Raw genomic sequence first — 22264 nt, forward strand, 5'->3', positions numbered from 1 at the left:
TCCCTCACAGGTTTCTCCACCTCACATCACACGATGCCACCACCTACCTCCACCGCACCTCACTCAACCCTCCATGGCCAGCTAACAGCCCCTTAGCTCCTCACTTCCTCACAAGCTCTCTTTATCGCTCGGGATCTTAGATCCACCATGAGACCACCATGACAACATTGTACACCACCTCTAGTAGCCACAATAAGCCTTCCCATGGCCACCCTTTCCAGATCCACCAGCCCGCATGCCCAAACAGTCACCATATGCCCAAAACAGCCACCATACACAATGGATAAACATTGTACGCAATTTAGCCGCCACTTACGACCCTTTGAACGCCACCCATGAACTCTCCACCATGTTGGCCACCCTCACACAACCTAGATAACATGCCGAGGCTGAAACCCTAGATTTGACCTTCCAAAGTAGCCTTGTTCCAAGGTCACGGTAATGACCACAATGGAGTGGTTACCACCCAAGCTAGTGGCTTCCGACGCCACTGGTTGTGCTAGACAACGTGCAACGCACGGGTTATCTTAATGATGGTATAACTTTCTTTCCCTTTCCCTCATTATTTGTGTGAAGTGGGTTGGTTGTGGACTGTGCTGTTGGTATTGTGGAGTTCACTTTGTACTGAGGTGATGTGAAGTGTGTGTCATTGTGGTGATGTGCGGTGTAGTATGAATTGGAGAGAGTACACACGAATTGTACTCAATGTGGTGAAGTCGTCATGCACCGGATGACATATCATGAAAGTTTAAATGATTGCATAGTTGAGGAGTGTAGAGCGTGTTGTGTGTTGTCTAGAGCTGTGAAACAGTGTCCCAGAGTAGTTGTGATAGTGACGGGTGTCACAGTGTAGTTGGTTATGGCCTGGAGTACGTGTGAAGTCACGGAGTGGAGTAAGAGTGACGTAGTAGAAATGTGACGAGATTTCACGTAGTGGCATGAGCACGTGAGTAGTCATGCTTGTGATGAGTTAGAAGTTGGTGTTGAAATGACGTGGCGTGATGCCGGGGTAGTGATGGATAATAGTGTAGCTTGGGATTAGTCTCAAGCTATGTGACGTGACGAATGTTTAGTTATGAATGGATTCTGGTCTTGTTAAGTGTTCAGATGAACTATATTGTTGGACGAGTAGCATGAAGAGTCATCCTAGCTGGGTTTAAGTAAAAGATTGGTATCAAAGTATGGAACATGATTACACAAACAAGCGTTCAACGGATTATATGTTGATTTTGGATGATAAAAGGGAGTAGAGTACATGTGTAATCTTGTTAGACACATGTGCCAAACAAATCTACCATATGTAATAGGTAATTTATCCTAAGCATGAGTACATGATGTTTAAGCCTTAGAGTTGTCTTAAAGTTGTATGGCATGTACGGATGGGAATGAGTATCAAGTGTGGGCTAAGATGCAGGAAGGAAGTGATGTGTGTGAACTAGAATTGGGATGCATGACTTGGTCGATCAAGTTATGGATTGGGTTGTGGTTGATAGGAAGAGTAAGATGAAGGTTCTTAGTGTCTTAATCCTAAGGTGAATCAGGGAGGTTCACTTTCAAGGATAAGATCTCGAAGTAGAATACTGAGATTGGAAAAGGTGACCCAAGTGGGTCCCAGAAAGAGGAAATGTGATTAGGAAGACATGGAAGAATGAGATAGAAGGAAAATGTGTCTAAGTGAAATGTAGTCTGTGTTTTCTAGTTTAGTTGCTTATGCGCTAGATGGAGAATGACGCTGAGGTTGTGTATTCATGTAGGTTGCCATCTTACACGCACATAAATAGACTACATGAAATGACTATGGCTTGGAGTCCATGTAAGTATTATGTTCATACCTTTCTATATTTTTAGGGGTGCCCTAACGTTTTCAACCGTCCTTATCTTGGGCTTATGTTTCTTGCTGTGTTTGATCTGTCGTTTTTGTTGAGGGTTCCTTGGTGGTTATGGTTTGCCTGTGGGTTTTATACTGTATTGCACATATGCTAAGAAGCTAGCTGCTAGGAAAATAAAAAGAGTGCATGAGAGAAAAAAAGTACTCTAAAAAATAAAACAAGGTTCTCTTTTTGGTAGAAGAAAAAAAAAAGCATAATGCTAGTACCAAAATGTTTTGTTTCTTAAGTCTTAATGATATATCTCTCTAACAAGGGTGCATACAAAGCTCATAGGTGTGTTCCTATTTTTAGCCATGGAACTGGTTGTGGTTCATTGTCTTAAAAAGTGTGCATGCTAGTGAATAGAGTGCATGGACCAATAAAATCATGGTATATCCAGTTTCTTCATCTTTAGCATGTATAGTTTTGAGAAGTTTTGTGCATTCTACCTACATTGATTATGCTTTAGTGCCCTAAAAATAATTTTCTTAGATGCAATTGATTATAACAATGTGGATAATAAAGGTATTGATCGATCAATTATTCTAAGCAAACTGGGTTATAACAATTCACGTCCTCACCATTTTTAATGTTGTTATTGCTTCTAGTAGTTGTCTAGTGATCATGTCCTCACCATTTCATCTTTACCAGGATGCAATGATTCATTAGAAATGGCAGCAAGAAAAACAGCTTGTATGGCAAATTTCCCATCCCTCTGGAGCTGTGGAGGGATGCATTGATTGGATGAAGCAGACCCATTCTAAGCATTTAAAGACGAAGTAATAGTATAAATGTTGTTAGTTTTTATGGAACCAAGAAGATAGTGGAAATGCATACTCTACCAGCAACTTGATCATTTGCTAGCCAATTAGCTAGTAACCAATTCTTTAACATTTATATCATGGAGTTTGTACTCATAACTTAATCAAGTTGGATGACTGCTGGTTTTTGGCAGTGAAAGTAGTTCCTTTGGTGTCAATGTAAATGTAACTTTACTTCTACACCCTTGTTTAAAATGTAAATGCAACGAGTACTTTTGGGCAACAAGATGATCAAATCGTACTAACTAATTATTAAAATAGAAGAAGAAGAAGAAGAAGCAGAAGAAGAGAGGGAACTGGGTTCAAACCCAAAACCCAGAATTTGGGTTTTTAAAAATCTTGATTAATCTGGGTTCCGAATCAGGTTTGACCCGGGCTAACCCGGTTCAGAAACATCCGGGTTCTCAGGTCAAAACTCAAATGAATAGCCCTACTCGAAATTGATCCCATAATAACCTCCACCATCGCTGCAAAAGAGTTCCTGAGGATTAGAGTGGAAATAGACACTACAAAACCAATTCCAGATGGTTTTTCTTTACCAAGGATACAAAGAAGTCTAGCAAAAATATCATTCAAATATGAAAGACTCTAAGAGTTTTGCTCCCTATGTGGGTGTCTGGAAAACACTCATCAAGCTTGCCCCATTAATTTTGGCATGGTAACCGAGCTTCCATACTGCCAATGGCTTAGAGTTGATGGACAGGAGTAGGAAAAAATCCTAAGGTATGGAGACTCAACGGGGATTCTTGTCAAACCAGTTTCGCATGTTTTTAAATGTCCAGCTACTCTCCCACCTATCCGAATTAAAGAACCCCTACACCAGCCATCTGCTTCAAATTCTCTGTTTGCTGCTAGAAAACCAACAAATGCTCAAGCTATACCAAAAGGAAAAGAAAAGATGAATGATGAACCAGAGGAGGAAAAAAACTGACTGCGTGTCCAGCTCTTGAAAGGCAACGGTAGCTCCAACAAAATAGAAGTTCCTATTCATCATCTTCCTGAGAAAGAACCACCCATGCATTCTTGTGTGTCCAGGTGTGGCGGCTTCATAAGGTACCAACCCTCTCCAGCTGAAAGTTTTAATGAGAACCGCATTTCAGATGAAAATAGTTGTTTTCTACCACCCAGTCAACAAACACCCGCCTCTCACAGTCAAATCAAGCTACCCTTCAATGCAAACTTACAAATCCATTTTGTCCAAGTGTCCCTATCTGACAGTCTTAAATTGGGAAAACACAACGAAGTACCACAACGATTTTTCCATCCTCAAAACCCACATTTAAACACCACTATCATATTTCTGAACAACAAAGTATCAATTGAATTCAACCCACTTGCCAAAATTTATCCATCTGTGTTTAAACAAATAATAGCCTGATCTCAAAACTTCTTTGGCCCCATATGCAATCAGGCCATTTGGAATAACCAAAACCCAACCAACCAAACACACAATTTCTCAGTACTTTTAGTTAGCCCATCTGGAAGAGCTTGTCTAGCTCTCAACCAAAAACCATCTGAGCCCAACACATACCAACCTCAAAACACACTAGCCGACCACTTGGAAAAGACCTACTCCAGACAGAAATAATCCAAAGACAATCATCCAGCATGCATGAAATAAACCCAACCCAACCTCAAGACCCAATCCAGCTTCAAGACATTTCAGCCAACACCCAGAACCTTCCCTTCCTGCAAATAACAATACACTTAAGAGCTGGGTGTGCAGCCCAATTCTTTTTTTTTTTTTTTTTTCAAATTTTCTTTTCACATTTTTTTAATATATTTAAATATTTTTTAAAATAAAAAAATACACCAATACACTTAAAATCACTTTTTTAATCACTAAATAAATAAAAAATTGCATGAAACCAACAACTTTATGCATGAAACCGTATCCCCAAGACCCCATGTAAGAAACCAACAACTGAAAAAATACCCACAAGAAAGAGGAAAGACTACTCATTTGAAAGCCTAGGAAAACCTCTTAAAAAAATGCTTTCTGGCCTCAACAATCGAAGTGACTCCTATGCAAGAAGAAACAAGCAATGGAGAAGGGTAAGCAAAACAGAGCAAACTAGAAAGTCAGCAAGAAGCCTAGCAGATTTCAAGAGACACACAATGACTCAAAGCCACGAGCAAGAACAAAGGAGTGGCTAAACTTCATCACAAGAGCAAGAGGTTCAATCCTTACAAAAAGCAGGAGCTGAAGACTACGGTAATGAGTTCCAGTCTCCAGCAATGACTCTGTTTCCCTTTAATCTAATGACCAACATGGTAGGATCCAAACTACCACCGTTCCATACATGAAGCTTGTATCTTGGAATTGCCAAGGTATTGGTCATCCTCGTGCAATTAGGAACCTAAAGGCCTGCATCAAGATCTACAATCCAAATGCAATTTTCCTGTCTGAAACCCTTTTGATGCATGCAAATACTATTAATCTTGTGAATAGGCTAGATTATTCCCATTTTGTGAATTATCCCCTATCTACGAAGGGGTTGCTAATTTTGTGGCGCCTTGGCTTGGACGTGGATCTTGTGCATATTTCCAATAATATAATCTCTATGTTAGTGTATTCAAATCCTTGTCACAATCCCTGGTTGCTCAATCTGATTTACTGCCTTGCTCAATATGCAAAAAAGAATATGTTCTGGGACACTCTTAACTCCAAAATTGAATTTTTTCTTGGTCCTATGCTTGCAATTGGTGACTTCAACACTGTCCTTGACCAAAATGAGAGAATATGGGGAAGACTAGTTGCTAATCTTTCTAATCCAAAAGGACTCCCCCTCTTCATGGAAAAATATGGACGGATTGATTTGGAATTTTCAGGGCCAAACTTCACATGGTCTAATACTAGACATGCTCCTCATAACATTAAGGAAAACCCTTGATAGAAGAATAATTTATAACCTTTGGAATAACCTGTTCCTAATGCTTCCATTCAAATCCTCACAAGATCAGCCTTAGACCATTCCTCGATGATTCTAGACACTAATCATTCTCATAACTCACCAAAGCCTTTCAGATTCGAGGAATTTTGGACTAGAGACCACTTAAGCAATGAGGTTGTTAAAAATGCCTGGAACACAAGAATTGTAGGAACCCCTGCCTACATCCTGATAAAGAAATTGAAAGGTACAAAGAATGCACTAAAACATTGGAACAAAACACAGCTTTGGGCATATTCAGACTGACGTTAAAAAACTCAATACGACCCTCACTAAAATTCAAACTCAGCCTCTAAATCCCAATTCAATCCTGTTGGAAGAGAATCTAAAAGAAAATCTTGAGGAACTGCTTAAAAGAGAAGAAGTCCTTTAGAGACAAAATCTAGGGTCACCTGGCTGACTACATCTAACCTTAACATGAAATTTTTCCATATTTCCATGGTTATAAAGAGAAGAAGAAACCGGATTGAGAGTCTTAAAATTGGGCCAAGAAATTGGACGAATGATCACACCCTCATAGATCATATTTTTCAAGATCATTTCAAGAATATCTTCAACACTTCCAATCCCGAAATCTCTGAAGATATAGAAAATCTCTTTCCGAACAAAATCACCAATGTGAAAAATCAGTCTCTCTCCCAAATCCCCACTGTAGAAGAAATTCCTAATACAATTGCACAAACTCCTTCTACAAAAGCCCCAAGCCCAAAAGGCTTCACTGGCCTTTTCTACAAATTTTATTGGGATGTAATCAAAGATGACAAGTGAGAGGCTATAAAAAATTTCTTTGCTCAGGGCAAAATGCTTAAACAATGGAACCATACCAATATTGCCCTTGTTCCAAAGAGAGATAGCCCCAATGAAGCTCATCATTTCCGCCCCATTAGCCTATCAAATTTCTAGTATAAAATTATTGTAAAAATTCAGGCCAATATGCTCAAAGTGATTGTCCCAAACATCATATCCCCATACCAAATAGCTTTTGTCCCAGGCCGGTTAATCCAAGAGAATACAATCCTAGCACAAGAAATCTTTCATGCATTAAAGAAAAAAAGAGCTAGGAAAGGACTTATGGTCATAAAAATTGATATAGGAAAAGCTTTTGATTTTATGGAATGGTCCTTCCTACTCTCTATTTTTAACATCTTGGATTCAATCAAAAGTGGATCAATTGGATAAAAGAATACATTTCCACTGTTTCATACTCCATTCTAATCAATGGGTCCACTAAAGGCTTTATTCACCCCACTCGTGGCATAAGACGAGGAAACCCATTATCCCCATTTCTATTTATAATGGGTAGTGAAGTGCTTTCAAGACCGATTCTCAAGGAAGAATATAGCAATTCAATTGAGGGTATTAGCTTTTGTACGAGAGGTCTAGCTCTTTCACATCTTCCTTTTGCTGATGATCTCATCCTCTTTAGGACAACCTTTATTCAAAACTTGAGAGTCTCACTTCCTTGTTAAATGCCTCACTTCCTTGTCTGGTCAGAAAATCAATTTTGATAAATCCTCCATGCACTTTAGCAATATTACATCCAGCAATACCGTAAGAGAAATCAAAGAGTCTCTGAATCTTAAAACTACCCCTCCAAAGCTTAGATATCTAGGACTCCCTCTCTTTATTGGGACTGATAAGAGCATTGGCAATGGCCTATGCCAAGTCTAAATTTTGGCTAGAACTTCAAGTTTTGGCTATAGTTAAAACTTTTGGTTAGGTTAGTCTACACTGAATTAGCTATCTTAAAGTTAAAATAATAATATAATATTATATATTTTAATAATATTTTCAATTTTTTGATATTTTATAAATACACTTCATAAATTAATTAATAATTTAATTTTTACTTAAAATTGATGTGATTGTTTGATCCAAAATTAAACAATAAGCCAGGTCAGTTGTTGCAGAAGCAGCCAGATACTCCTGCCATTAATAAAATCATGAAACTAGTGATATTTGGATATAAATATGCATATTCAAACTGCACCGTACACATATTAATTCTCAAATCAAATGGGCCATGGGGTCAATGAGCTACACCGCCCAGATCAGTTCCCAACACACCGTCAATGAGCTGTGAAATAAAGAGAGATGGTTGGTTGAAAAGATTAAAATAATTGTCTTGTGACTGAATAGTAGCTCTCCAAGTATGTCTAGCTCCCTTAATTTACTGTAGATGATATGTTGAGCTTTAGTGGTTTGGCTAGTTCAATGTAGATGATTTTTCTCATGCCTAGCCAAAATGCTAATGCTCTAAGAGAGGATTCTTCAAAGAAACACTGGAAAAAATCAATTCAAGATTGCAAATTTGGAAAATCAAAATCCTCTCTTAGGCTAGGAGAACCACCTTGATCAAAACTGTAGCTAGCACCATTCCCTCTTACACCATGGCAACAATGTGGATCCCTAAGATGATCACAAACAATCTGGAAAAATTATTTCGCAGATTTGGTGGGGTACTGAAAACTCCAAGACCCATACCTTTACACCTAAATCTTGGAAAACTATTTGCATGCCAAAATCTTGTGGTGGGCTAGGGCTTAAAAAACTCTCTTTGTTCAACAATGCTCTCATTTCAAAATTTACTTGGTCCCTTTGCAATAACACAAACAACCTTTGGAAAAATTTCTTAACCAGCAAATATTTGAAAAACTCCACTTTCCTTGAAGTAAATGGGAGAAACACAGATTCATGGTTTGGAAAGGCCTTCTAAAGCAGAGAGAATTCATAAAAGATAGTATGTGCTTTCAAATTAATAATGGAATCACTACTAATGGTTGGACGGACCCTTGGATTACTGGGCTTCCCACTCTCAAACCTATACCCAATCCAAATAACCAAATAAAAGAGAATGAAATGAAAGTAGTTGAACTGGCTTTGGAAGAACCCAGAAGATGGAACACACTCTTCTTCAGACTCTTTTCAATATGGTATCTGTCAATGTCATTCTTAAAATCCCACTCAGTTCACACAACTACTGCTCCAATCCTGACAAGATAAACTGGCTTCACCATTCCACTAGGAATTTTTCTGTGAAATCAACCTACCAGCCATGATTAAGCCTCAAATATCACCTCAAATGCTAGAGATGAAGGACACATACAAAGATTATGGAAGCTTAAGATTCAAGATAGACTGAAACACTTCCTTTGGAAGGCTATGCACCAAATTCTCCATATCAGAGCCCTTCTTAAAAGATTCATCCCCTTAAGCGATGATCAAGTCCTGTGTCCCCTATGTAAAACTGAAGAAGATGACCTCTCACATCTTTTTTTCAACTGTCCATTCTCTAGAATTTTGTGGAGAAACTCTAAATGACCCATAAACATTGAAAACTTTGCTAAACACCCAATCTTAACCTGGATCTCAATCATCATTAATCCATCAACAAGCCTTAGAATTCTTGAAGATGACACAAATTCATTTCAAATCTTTGCCATCCTTGCTATGGATAATATTTGGTATCTCAAAAATCAAGTCATCCAGAATGAAAACTGTCCCAATCCAAATTGGTTTGTGGCTAAAGTCTCCCAAATCTTTTCAGAGCACCTATAAGCTTGGACCGTTAAATCTTCCCAACAAGATCCCAAATGGCAAGCCCCTCCTCAAGGATTTCACTCACTCTCTTTTGATGCGGCAGTCAGGAAGAATGGAAGCACAATTGCAACTATATACAGATCTGACCAAGCCACCCCAATATTTGTGCTTACTAATTCCATTCACACTACAAATCCTAATGTTGGTGAAGCAGCAGTGGCACTAATGGTAGTACAGCAAGCGGCAAAGGCACTAGTAATTATCATCGAATGAGGTTCCAAGCAAGTAATTTAGGCCATTTCCAAATCAAATACTTCAATAGATTGGAAGATGCAGAATATAATAAGAGATATTCATTACCTGCTCCCTACTTTTGAAGATTGGAGAGTGAAGAAAATTCATTGATCTCAAAATTGATGTGCGCATCAGGTAGCGCAATGGGCAACTTCCAACCACCTTTATGGAAGCATTCCCCTTATTTGTATTCTAGACTATGTTCTTAATTTTCATAGTGGCAAGGACCCTCCTAATGATTTAGCTTAAATATGAACTTGGTTGTAATAGTGTAGTTTGTTCTGGAATGAAGCTTGCTTACAAAAAAATAAAAGCTGCCATCGGTAGATGAATAGGATTAGTGAATAGTAATTTTGTTTGACATTTTTTGTTTGCTGATGCTGCTGTGCGACCAACTATTATTACAGTTGTGACTCTGAGTCCTGTGTTCTTTGTTTGGTCCTTACAGTGTGATGGTTGGCTAGATTCTGTTTATGCCCTACGTGACCGAGTGTTCCGTTCTTTTTTTTTTTCCCTACAATGCTATCTAGTCCCTGCCTGACCAAATATGAGTCTATTGTTTTTGTGTTCCTTGTTCGTTTCCATCTTTTATCTGGTTGTCTGTGTGCCGAATTTTGTTCTTGCTCATTGGCTTCCACGCATCCAGTTGGTTCTCTAGTTCTGTGGTGTGACATTGTCAGGGTGAGGGGATGCCTTGGCTGGTTGATGGGATGGGTGGAGGGCAGAAGCCTTCATTGTGGTTCTTACACATCAATCATAGGGATTTCAAGTGGGGTGCCAAAGACAAAGAAAACCTTTCTCTCGTGCAGAGTGTTTCTCGTTTGTTCTTGGTATGGTGGTTCTCAGTCCCCTTTCTCTTCTCTATGTGGGGTGTGAATTTGAGGGTCACTTTTGGTTTTTTCTTTTTGATTCTATTTACATTAGAGAGCCTGTGTTAATTAATTTATGTTCATTTCTTCTAGTTGTTTGATTTTCATTTTTTATTTTTCATAGCTAGGTTGGATCGGGTCGCACATATTTCTTGCATCTCATTTGCTTCCTGGTATGCTTTAGAATTTAGTGTAAAATAGATTATTTATGTTCTGTTCCTCTATTTCTGTTGCTGATGGTGGTGGTGGTGGCGTCGTTGATTTTGTGGTGGTCATTTGTTCAGCAAAAATTACAAGAAATTGGAGTTGTGTATTTTATTTAGAATTGGTATGTAAGGATTAGGCAAAGAATTTGGATATTGGTTACGAGTTAGAATTTAATGTTGTTAGAAATCTCACAAAGATGGGGAATTTCTCTCGACGTTGGAGAGAGAGAGAGAGAGAGCGACAAACAAAGAGATAGAGGGATTGTTGTGGAAGAAGATAAAATTCTCTCCGATTGTTCGTGTTCTCATCCAATCTCTATTGATCTTATTTATTTTTATTTTTATTAAGTGCTTTTGTTTTTACGTTTTTGTTGTTGCTGTTGGAGATGGAAGATTATAGTAGTTTACGGTGATGGTCATGTATTTTTCTTAATTTCTTATTTGATGTTCTTTGTTTCATATGAAGAAGGAAAGCCAAGCTTAAGAGGCAAGTGTGAGCAAACTTGAGAAATGATTAGGGCGCTTTTGTCATTGGGCAGTGTTGGACTTGGTAAATATGGTTGTAGTGGAGATTGAAAAGTCATGAGACCCCAAAGCAACATATATTGTACTTATCTTGATATTTACGATGAGACAATGGTGGTGGTTTTAGTTTGAATATGATAAGCATAGTATGAAGATTGCACTTTGAGTACTGTAGAATACCCAACATTGGTTGCTCTTTTAGTATTTCTTGCTGCAAGAAATTTCCTAAGCCAGCTAGTTGAGTATTTCTTTTGTATTAAGACAATGAAAACTGAGTTCCTTGCACTCAACTTTGTATTTCTTGACAAAAACTTAGTTCCTTGCACTCAGCAAAAAATGTTGGGTCTAGTTGGAAATTCCCAAGCCAACAAAACTCAGTTTAAACAAAACAAAAAGAATCAGTTTCAATTACTTATTTAAAAAAAGCAAAAAGAATCAATTTTAGCTATCATGATTGGAAATTCCTAGGCCATCTAAGTACACATTTAAATACCCAGCACTTTGAGTATTTTTTGTAGGAATTGGAGACCTAGCATTTCTTTCTGCAACTCATTCCTTTTGTTTTGTTTAAAGGAAATTTTTTAAGGGCAAGTAGTTTAAATGAAATTGCTTTGTTCTCTTTAGAAATATTTCCTCTCTCTCTCTCTCTCTGAGAGAGAGAGAGAGAGAGAGAGAGAGAGAGAGAGAGAGAGAGAGAGAGAGAGAGAGAGAGAGAGAGAGAGAGAGAGAGAGAGAGAGAGAGAGAGAGAGCATAGTTCCAGTTGTGGGGGTTGGCCGGGTTTGTTTAGATGAGTGCTTAGATATGGTCTAATCATTGCTAGAGCTAACAAACAATAGATCCGATTTCAACACGGAGGCCTAGAAGGAAATGGATGTTAGTATGATTAATTTATTTCTTTTCCAATGATTAAGTTGCCTCCCATCGAAAGAAACTTGCCCAAAATCTCTACTTATTGGGAAAATTAGTACATTGAGAGAGGATTAAATCCTAAAAAATTATGCTATTAACAATAACATTAACGACAACAACACTAATTGGTTGGGTTTCTCTCTCTCTCCTCACATGACCATGGAGATTTCTTTAGGCCCTCATAACCATCAGCAAATGACCATGGAGATTGCTACTCTTTCTACAGCAATCCCGACAACCTTTTCCATTCGCAACCTCACTTGTACTATGGTATTTATCATGGAACAGAAGGAGATGCTAGCTTGTATGCCCCTCTATTTGCAATGCCACTCAAGTCTCGTGGCATTGGTTTGGTAAATTCCAATAGACAAATTTGTACAACTCTGATATTGATGGCTTTTCTTGTTGGTCAATCAAGTAAATTAACAATGATTTGAACCCTTTCATAATGCAAAATCCTATGGCCACCTAGAAATTAAATGACATTGTCAACCGTTCTTACAAGTTTGATTTCTTTATATATTCTAATATTACGAAAGAACAAATTTGTTTGGATTGATTTTATGCATATGTATGTGACATGCTGTTGATTTTATGATTTTATTACTTACTTCTGTACGAAACATTGCTGCTATTAGTACATTTAACCTAATATGCTTTTACAATTATATCCTTGTTTAACTAATAATAAATATTATGATGGAGTATTACTAAGAAAAATGTGAACTGAACATTTAGAAAATTCTTAAATGTTTATCCCAATAACATATTAGATCAGCTTCATTATGATCTTACTTCATCAAAAGAAAGATTGTATGCTTCTTTTCACTACTATAGTCTACTGCAATCTTCAATTGGGTTATGATTGTAATGGATCAAATTGACAATTTAATTCCAATGTTTCTTCTATATTAGAAGAGTCATATTTATTTATTGGTCGTTCATGTTGTCTTGATAGAGATTCTATTTAATTGGTGATTCATATCATATTTATTTATTTTAAAGCTTATTGAATTTTATTCATATCATGTTTTGAGTTATCTTAATAATTGAAGTTCAAATGATTAATCATTAGGTGATCTCAAAATGCATATCATGGTGTAAATATTTTTAACCAAATGATAGAATAAAAGAACTAATATATTTGAATTCAAAAACTGCTTAATGATTAAACATTTAAGTCTCAATTATAATGCCACTAAAAGGTCATAAAACGATTTTTGTGCTTGTTGGTGGTGCATTCCTAATTTCCATTCTCCATTTTCCTCAGCTCGATTGAGTCTACCAAGTCACTTAGACTTCTTCCTTCTGATTGCCCCAAGGTAACTAACAATACACTGAATGTACTTATTTGCATGGTCAATTTTGGCCAATTGGAACATATAATTAGATCGAAAAGGTTTTTGAATGAGTCCAACTTGAGCCAGTATGCTAATGTTATGTTGGAAATGTCAATATTTATGCTACCCTCAAGATATTTCCGAATTTTGAACTTTCTTGAATTCAATCTTCATTTATCCATTTGGTTAGGCATGTTCAAAGGACTTCAGAGTTTGGTCTAGTTTCTCACTCGTCTATTGCAGAGGCCTTGGATGTGAAGCCCACAGGAAAAGCAAAACCTTCCTCGTATGCATATTCTTACTGAATTTCGGAGGTGTTGTTCAGTCTTCAGTTCTCTTTCCGATCCACAAAAGATGTGATATCCCCTTTTTGCGTATGTTTTTATTGAAGGAGTGTTTTAATTTAATTAAAATATCGGTTCTTTTATTTTAAATTATCGTATTTTAATTAGATTTATTTACTTGTAAAATTTATTTTGTAGAGTTTTCTTAATATTAATTATCGTTTTGAGTTTAAATTGCTGTTTAATTTATTTTTATATTTAAAATTTAGTTATTAGTTTTTACTAGTTATTTATTATATTTTAGCTAGATGTTGTGTTTAAATTATTTTATTCAATTTATAGCTTTTAAGATTATTTTCGTTAGATCAATATCTGGATCTCACTTCTTTTATTTCCTCTTTCTTTTTGTCTTTTTTTTTTTCTTTTTTTTTTTCTTCCTTTTCTTTCTTTTCCCTTTCTTTTTCCCTGCTTCTCTCCCGCGCGACCCAGCCCCCTCCCCCTTCCTCTCCGTCCGTTTTTCATTGTGCCCAAACCGCCGTCGTTAACCCGCCGTGTAGTGCACTGCCCCCACAGGTCGAACACCACCCAAGCTGCACGATTTTGTGCTCCCCGCATTGCCATGCCTCCGCTGTTGGCCACCACATCATCACCAGCATCCCAGCTACCTAACACACCAAACCCCAGTTCCGATCCGTCATTGGTGAAGCTCAACCAACCTACTTTCCGTTTTGGGCTTTTTAGCCTTCCACCGCTATTTTCGCTACCACTCATGGCCAGCCCTCACTTCCACTACCTTCATAAACATCTCTAAGCTATTCCCTATCAATCTCAAGCCTTGGATCGTCCCCATTCAAAAGTGGGTATTTTACAACCCACGACCACAGTGCTTTTGCACTGTTACGTTGCTTTTCTTCCTCTTTTTACAGCATATTGATCCTCCAAAAATTATTATATAGCACTATAAGTATCTTCCAAACTTTCTTTTAGATTAAAATATATTTTTGTTTTAACGATAAATTGTGACTGGTTGGTTATTTCAGACTGAGTCCGAGGAGTCAGGGGTCGGAAGGATTTGAGGATGGAGTTAATTATGTTTGACTGATGTTGATATTTGTTGGAGATTTTGTGCCTTGATGTTTGCATTGCATAATGAATGCATGTTCATGTTTAAAAGGGAAAAATGAGTTTTCGTGTAATTGCATGCATGTACATGTGTGTTTGTAAAATGAAAACTGGGCTTTTAAGCGAAAAATTATTTTTGGTATATGTGAATGATTGAATTGACTAGTTTGAGTCAGAGGCATGTGTAGGGATGATGGTAAGCAGGGATGGTGGTAAGCAAGGATGGTGGTAGAGTTCTGCCTACGATTCTCGCTTACGGTGCACGTGGCGCAGGGACGGTGGTAGAATCCCGCCTGTGATTCCCGCCTACAGTGCACACGTAGGAATGGTGGTGAGCAGGGTTGGTGGTAGAGTCTTGCCTACGATTCCCGCCTACAATGCTCTGATGGTTTGATTTTTGGACCATTATCTAGGATAATGGCGAGGTTATATTTAAAGGAAATGTTTTGGGCCAAAATGGGATATTTGGTTTGCGTGAAAAATGTGAATTTTTGAGATATATGCATATGGCATCATGTTCATGCATATTGTTGTAGCATGAATATATTTTTTTCTTGACGTTTGTTTGGTTTATTACTTACCTGAGGTATCATTTTAGTACTGTAGATTTTGATGCAGAGTTTGAAGAGGAGACTAAGCCCGAGAAGGTGACTTCACCAGAGTATTGACTTGGAGTTGTTTTACGTTTGGAAAATTATTCTACTTGCTTTTATGTTATATAAATTTGGATTTGAAACGATGTTAAACTTGTAATATTTTGGTACACTTGTGTTTTAAGCGAATTTGTATTTAAAACAAAATTCTAATACTTAGTTAAAAGATTTTATTACCCGCTGCATTAATTTTATTATACACGTGATGTTTATATACACACTTGACACTTGGCGATGGGATGTGTGATCCGTGTTGTCATCATCCCAACGCCTTGATTTCCATGTGTCCGTACGTTGGAGTTGGGAGCGTCACAAATAAAAACCTCAGGTATGTTCTTCAAGTATTCACTTTCCACTTTATTTATTTATTGTAGTTGGTAATATGCGATACAGGCCATCATTTTGCTTGAAATCAGACTCGACTCTTTTGGTTGATTTGCTTCTATAATTTTTAGTTATCTCTATCTTTTTTGTACTATCTTTTTAGTTCTTGAAATATCAACAAATTCTAACTTATTGTTTTCAATGTTTTATAGGTTGTTCTTTATATTTCTTTGTCTGGTTTAGGTTACACTTTTGAGCTGTAATCTTTCATCGACTCTTCCTTTCCCCCATACATGTGGATCTATTGAGTTTCATTATTTTTCCCCCACCCCTTCTCTATAGTGTGTTTGATTCTCGAGAAAATGCTGGAAATTAGAAAAATGAATTTTTTTTAAAAAGGAATAAAAATATATATATACCATCTACACCAGTCTAATAACAGAAGAAAGGCCAATTAAGTGTAGAAAATGCTACTCTCATCTCTCAAACTTACTGCTCGGTGTTATCGCTTGAATTTTTTATTTTATTTTTTAATTTTTCATTTTAGTTAGTGATTAAAGAAGTATTTTTTTAATTAGAACTAACGATGGCTCCCAACCAGAGCTGGGAGTGGTGGGCGTACACCCACCCATAAGTGTAACAAATGCAAAGATTTAAACAGAACAAAGTAGGTTTGGTAAAGAACAAGATCTAAGAAGACAAATAAAAAAAATATTTTATCAAAATATAGAAGTAATTTGTAGAAGGAGATAATAGCACAAAATAGATTAAGAAATGTATTCATTACATACAACAAAAAGGTATTGGTATTGAATCTGTTATAGCTTAGAGCATATTAAATGAATTTATGCATTAATACAACTTTGTCAGCATACATCAAATATGAAATAACTATTGTTCACAACAACATTGTCAGATGAAGAATAGACCGTGAAAAATATAGTAATAATCCGATGTACCAGGCTTGACTACTTCTCCAAGTTCAAATTTAACTTGTACCCTTACACTCATTGCAAGCATGCTGCATTTGCTGGATCATAGAAGAGCCAAGGTGCCTAATGGAGACTTTGATTCTGGATCTTTGACAACTAGGACATTTAATTGAAACACTAGACTTGGAGCCTTTATTGCAAAACGTCACACAGATTCCATATGGGAAAGGAATGACAAGAGTAACTAACATGCCAAAATATGTAAAAATACAATACTAACCCCTTGCACTTGGAGGATATTGCATTATGAGAGAGGAACAGCTTCTTGTATGTCCCATTAATTGTAGATGTCCTCCAAAGAAACCTTGAGGAGATAATAACATGTCCAATTCTAACATACCAACCAATAAACACACGTAAATTTAAATTCACCATCCATTTAAACTCAACACACAACCACCAACACAACCATAGAATGCAATAAAACCACTTTCAACACAATCTGTCTAGCTGTTAATATCAACCTACAAATGGTCTTTCAATTGCTTCATACACACCATTCCCAACCAACAAATCACTTCAATATTTAACACCATTAATTCACATCACTCCACTTCCCACTCCCATGTACCTAACTCAAATTATAAGGCATATCAACATGCTTGCTGCCCATGTAATCCAATCAAACATAAACATACATATTCTATCTATCTAACACTTAAGTTCAACACAATCCATTACACAACCATATACTCAAAAACCAAATTCACACGACACAAAATCTGAATATGCTCTTGAATTCGATGCACATACTCATACCCAATCCATATATCACTCGAGTTCAACCTAAATTTATCAGACAACCATTGTTCATGTATAGCATATCCAACATACTCAATATATATTATGTCAATATAAGCATTTTTGAAGATTCTATTCAATCCATAAGCATCTGTAATACATACTCATTTCAAAATCACAATCCCCCACAAGCACTCATACTCAACGACAAGTTTCAAATCATTGCAACAATAAGGCCTCGTATTCTTGTAGAATATGTAATAAATATTTCGAATCATAGGAATTTTCTTTTTTTTTAATTACAGTGAGGGAGCTTATCTAGGCAATGAGGAGAAATGGTGGATAATCATAAGTCGTTGACATCGTGAAATTCATCCCAATCGTCCTTCCAATTATGGATTGCTCCTTTTTATGTCTTGACAGGTCACAATCATAAGACCCAAGTACTGCATTTATATTTGTTCACCGTATTTTATATTTTGTGTATTTATATCCTCCTAAATCTTTAATGACCATACTAGAACTCTAAATTTATTTCGTGCAGGAACATCTACCGTATTCCCAAAACATTGCAACATTGTATTAAGAAAAAGAATGGATCATACAGCTAGGCGTAGAGGTAGATAACTCCAGAAGCAGCGCCACAGAAGATTCAACGTTCTCTTGATAGATTCAATGATCATGTTGAGTTGATAGATTCCACATTGATAGTGTAGAACTGAAACTTAACATAAATAAGACAAGATCTAAAAATATGAAGATTGTTTAGATCGAGATAGTATTGCTTACGCGTCAATATTGTGAAGTCATTGAATCTTCTTAAGGAGTTAGATAGCCATGAAAAATAATATTTGCAGTCATAAAGTGTACAAGCGCCGTGTAATCTATTTGAAATAAATAAATAAATATGAGGCCTACGAGAAAAAAAATAATTTATAATAATTGTCCCTATTCTTATTCAAAATGATTGCGCATCCATGAATTAATTGTGTGGTATTCGATAGCCACAAGGTCTTGATCTTGAATTTCTCTCAAGGAGATCCCATGCTAATAATTTAGGATATACACAATATCTATCCATAATATATGCAAATGCCTGATATGTAAATTGCTAGCCTGATGACGTTGGATTAGAATCCCGATCACAAACAGAAAACAATAATTACATAGTGGTATATATACTTAACCAATTGCTGCAAATATATATATAAGGCCAATTTACACAAGATTAATAAAAATGGTTCGATCCGGGCCAATTAGACTGATTCAAATTGAATCGAGAAGAAACCGCTTCAATCGACCAATATAAGCCAATTCAGACCAATTCAGTTCGATTTTAGAAAGGTTCAAAACTGTATTTATTTTCAAGTTTTCTAATAATTAGGTTTTTTTAAAAATTTCTTATTCAAAATATGACAGAAATAAACATATATTAATTTCTTCATCATTGTATTTGATAAGAATTGCAGAAAAATTAAAAGATAAAACATGTAGTTCTTTATTTATTTATTTAGTTGAACAAAAAAAATTAGGAAATGAATGAGTATTTTGTATTAAATTTGTGGTTGTGCATAACATATTACATTTGCCATATGCTTATAACTTAATATTCTGTATCTTCTTTGTATATGAGGCAAAAAAAAATCAACAATTGATATTAAATACATAAATTACATGTTTATTAAAACCATTTGGATTCATAATATATTTTTATTGAAACTAGTGAATGAATTTATACTTTATGCTCTTTTTTACATGATTTTAAATGCTTGCATTACATAATTATATATGATTTTTAATACCTTTTATCAACATTGAAATTACTTATTCAAAATTTCATGAATTGCCCGATTTATTGAATCGGTCATTACCAAATTCTAATTTTTTGAGCCTTGAATTCACAGAGTATAAATGGTTCTAATAAACAGTGTTAAATTTGTTGCGGATGGAGACAAAAGAAAATAAAAAGAGAAAACAGGTGAGTCGTCCACCGTTTCTCTCTTTGGCATATTAGGTGTCACTTGCAGACATGCACAGTGTCTGCAGCAAGTGACACCTCAGATCCTTGCATAAATCACTGCACCGAAAAATATTGTAGGCTGCTCTCTCCTATAAATAGAAGAGAGCTTAGTTGAGGTAAGAAGTGTAGCAGAAAAGTGCAGAGAGAAAACAGAGTGCATGCAGACAGAGTGTGAGAGAGAAAGAAGAGAGAAACAGAGTGGGTGAGTAGAGAGAGTTTACAAGAGAGATTTCTGTAAAAATTATTTTATAGTAAAATTACAACAGCTGTGGACGTAGGCAATTGTCGAACCATGTTAAATTTCGTCCCTCTTTTATTTAGAATTATCTCTGTGTCCGAACAACTCCCAACAACTGGTATTAGAGCTCCGGTTCGAGCTGTCTGAAAATTGAAGTTAATCAAAATCAATTTTTGACAATTCCAGGGTATTCCTCGCTTCGAGACGAATCCGTTGCCACAAATGGAATAAAAAACGGAGGTCGGACGAGCCCACATGCGCCCCTAGAAGATAGGCGCGTGCATCTGCTGTAACCCACGAGCCCCACGCGCTCCAGAGGTTGAAGACGCGTGAAGAGCACGCGCCCACGCGCCCTGCAGAGCTTCAGCGTGTGTAATACACGAGCCTCACTCTCCCCCACGTGCCCTGCAGAGTTTCAGCGCGTGTAATACACGTGCCTCACTCTCCCCCACGCGCGCACAGTACTGTAGCGCGTGTAATACACGCGCCTCACTCTCCCCCACGTGCCCTGCAGAGCTTTAGCGCCTGTAATACACTCGCCTCACTCTCCCCCACGCGCGCACAGTACTGTAGTGCATGTAATACACGTGCCAACTCGCCGCCACTCGCACTGTACAGCGCGTGCACCCCACGCGCCAGACAGATCAGAACCGTCTATTTTTTCAGATCTTTTTTGGGCTAGATCTAAGCCATTCGGAGTCTGATTTCAACGATCAAATAGTACTTTCCAACTATTTGGATCATTCCGGACTCATCCGTATGGTTGAAATTTTGAGATTCGCCATCAGTACATTCGATCTGAAGCATTCACGTGTTGCAGATCATTTTGGGCTAGATCACGCCTGTTGGAGTTTCATCGCGACGATCAAATAGTGCTGACAAACTATTTGGATCATTCCGGACTCTTTTCCAGCTAATTCGAGTGTTTTGGACACAACGGTGATCTTTGTTTGTTTAAATTTGAACTCATTTGTAAAGTTATGGTTGGAGAAGAAGCTAAAGGTGTTGGTATCGAGAAATTTGATGGTACAAACTTTGCCTACTGGAGAATGCAGATAGAGGATTATCTCTATGGGAAGAAACTACATCTTCCACTCCTAGGAAGAAAGTCAAATGGCATGAGCAATGAAGATTGGAGTTTCCTTGATAGACAAGTGTTGGGAGTCATTCGACTAACACTGTCAAGATCAGTTGCACACAATGTGGGAAAGGAAAAGACCACAGCGGATTTGATGAAAGCTCTATCAGACATGTACGAGCAGCCATCAACCAATAACAAAGTGCATTTGATGTACAAGCTATTCTACTTGAGAATGGCAGAAGGAACTCCAGTTATTCAGCATCTGAATGAGTTCAACACCATCATCAATCAATTAGCTTCAGTGGGGATTGAATTTGATGATGAAGTACGTACACTGATTGCTCTAGCTCAATTGCCAAAAAGCTGGGAGGCCATGAGAACAGCTGTTAGCAATTCTTATGGCAAAACAAAAATGAAGTATCAAGATATCCGGGACCATATTCTTAGCGAGGAAGTTCGCAGAAGAGATACAGGAGAAGCATCAACTTCCAGTTCTGCCTTAAACCTCGAGACGAGAGGTAGAGGAGTTAGTAGAAGTTCAAATCGGGGCAGGTCGAAGTCCCGAAGAGGTAGAAGTAAATCTAGGTCTGGAAAACAAGTACAGTGCTGGAATTGTGGCAAGATTGGCCACTTCAAAAATAATTGCAAGGAAGCAAAGAAGAAGAATGAGCATGACTCTGTTAATGCGACAACAGAAGATCTCCAAGATGCCTTACTCCTTTTAGTCGACAACCAAATTGAATCTTGGGTGTTAGATTCAGGAGCCTCATTCCACACTACAGCACACCGAGAAATCATGCAAAATTATGTCACTGGTGATTTCGGGAAGGTGTACCTAGCAGATGGTGAATCGTTGGAAATCGAAGGCATGGGAGATGTACCAATCAATCTGCCCAATGGAAGTGCATGGTTGCTACAGAAGGTGCGACATGTTCCCAAACTCATGAGGAACCTGATTTCTGTAGGACAACTTGATGCTGATGGGCATTCGGTACTATTTACCGGTGGCACGTGGAAGATAACAAAAGGGACTATGGTAGTAGCTCGAGGCACAAAAACAGGTACTCTATACATGACTTCAAGTATTAGAGATACTGTTGCAATTGCTGACGCAAATGCCAACCTATGGCATCAAAGGCTTGGTCACATGAGTGAGAAAGGAATGAAAATACTATTATCCAAGGGGAAGTTACCAAAATTGGAATCAACTGATTTCGACATGTGTGAAGGTTGCATTTTTGGGAAGCAAAAAAATGTTAGTTTCCTGAAAAATGGTAGAACTCCAAAATCTACAAAGTTGGAGTTGGTGCACACAGATTTGTGGGGGCCATCCCCAGTCGCTTCTCTTAGAGGATCGCGGTACTATATTTTCTTTATTGATGACTCAAGCAGGAAAGTATGGGTTTATTTTTTGAAAAATAAATCTGACACATTTGATACTTTCAAGAAGTGGAGAGCCATGGTTGAAAATGAAACAGGCTTGAA

The 22264-nt window shown here is 37.3% G+C and overlaps 1 long non-coding RNA gene across 1 annotated transcript; it reads right to left on the reverse strand.

Annotated features, from left to right (window-relative positions):
• Positions 1 to 2689: 2689 nt before the first annotated feature.
• On the reverse strand, positions 2690 to 3994 carry LOC122311286. The gene is made up of 2 exons (XR_006242758.1): positions 3622 to 3994; positions 2690 to 3537 (listed from the first exon to the last, which is right to left on the reverse strand). It is a non-coding gene; the product is annotated as an uncharacterized LOC122311286 (long non-coding RNA).
• Positions 3995 to 22264: the final 18270 nt, after the last annotated feature.

Source organism: Carya illinoinensis, chromosome 5 (genome assembly GCF_018687715.1).
Source record: "Carya illinoinensis cultivar Pawnee chromosome 5, C.illinoinensisPawnee_v1, whole genome shotgun sequence".
Classification (NCBI taxonomy): Eukaryota; Viridiplantae; Streptophyta; class Magnoliopsida; order Fagales; family Juglandaceae; genus Carya; species Carya illinoinensis.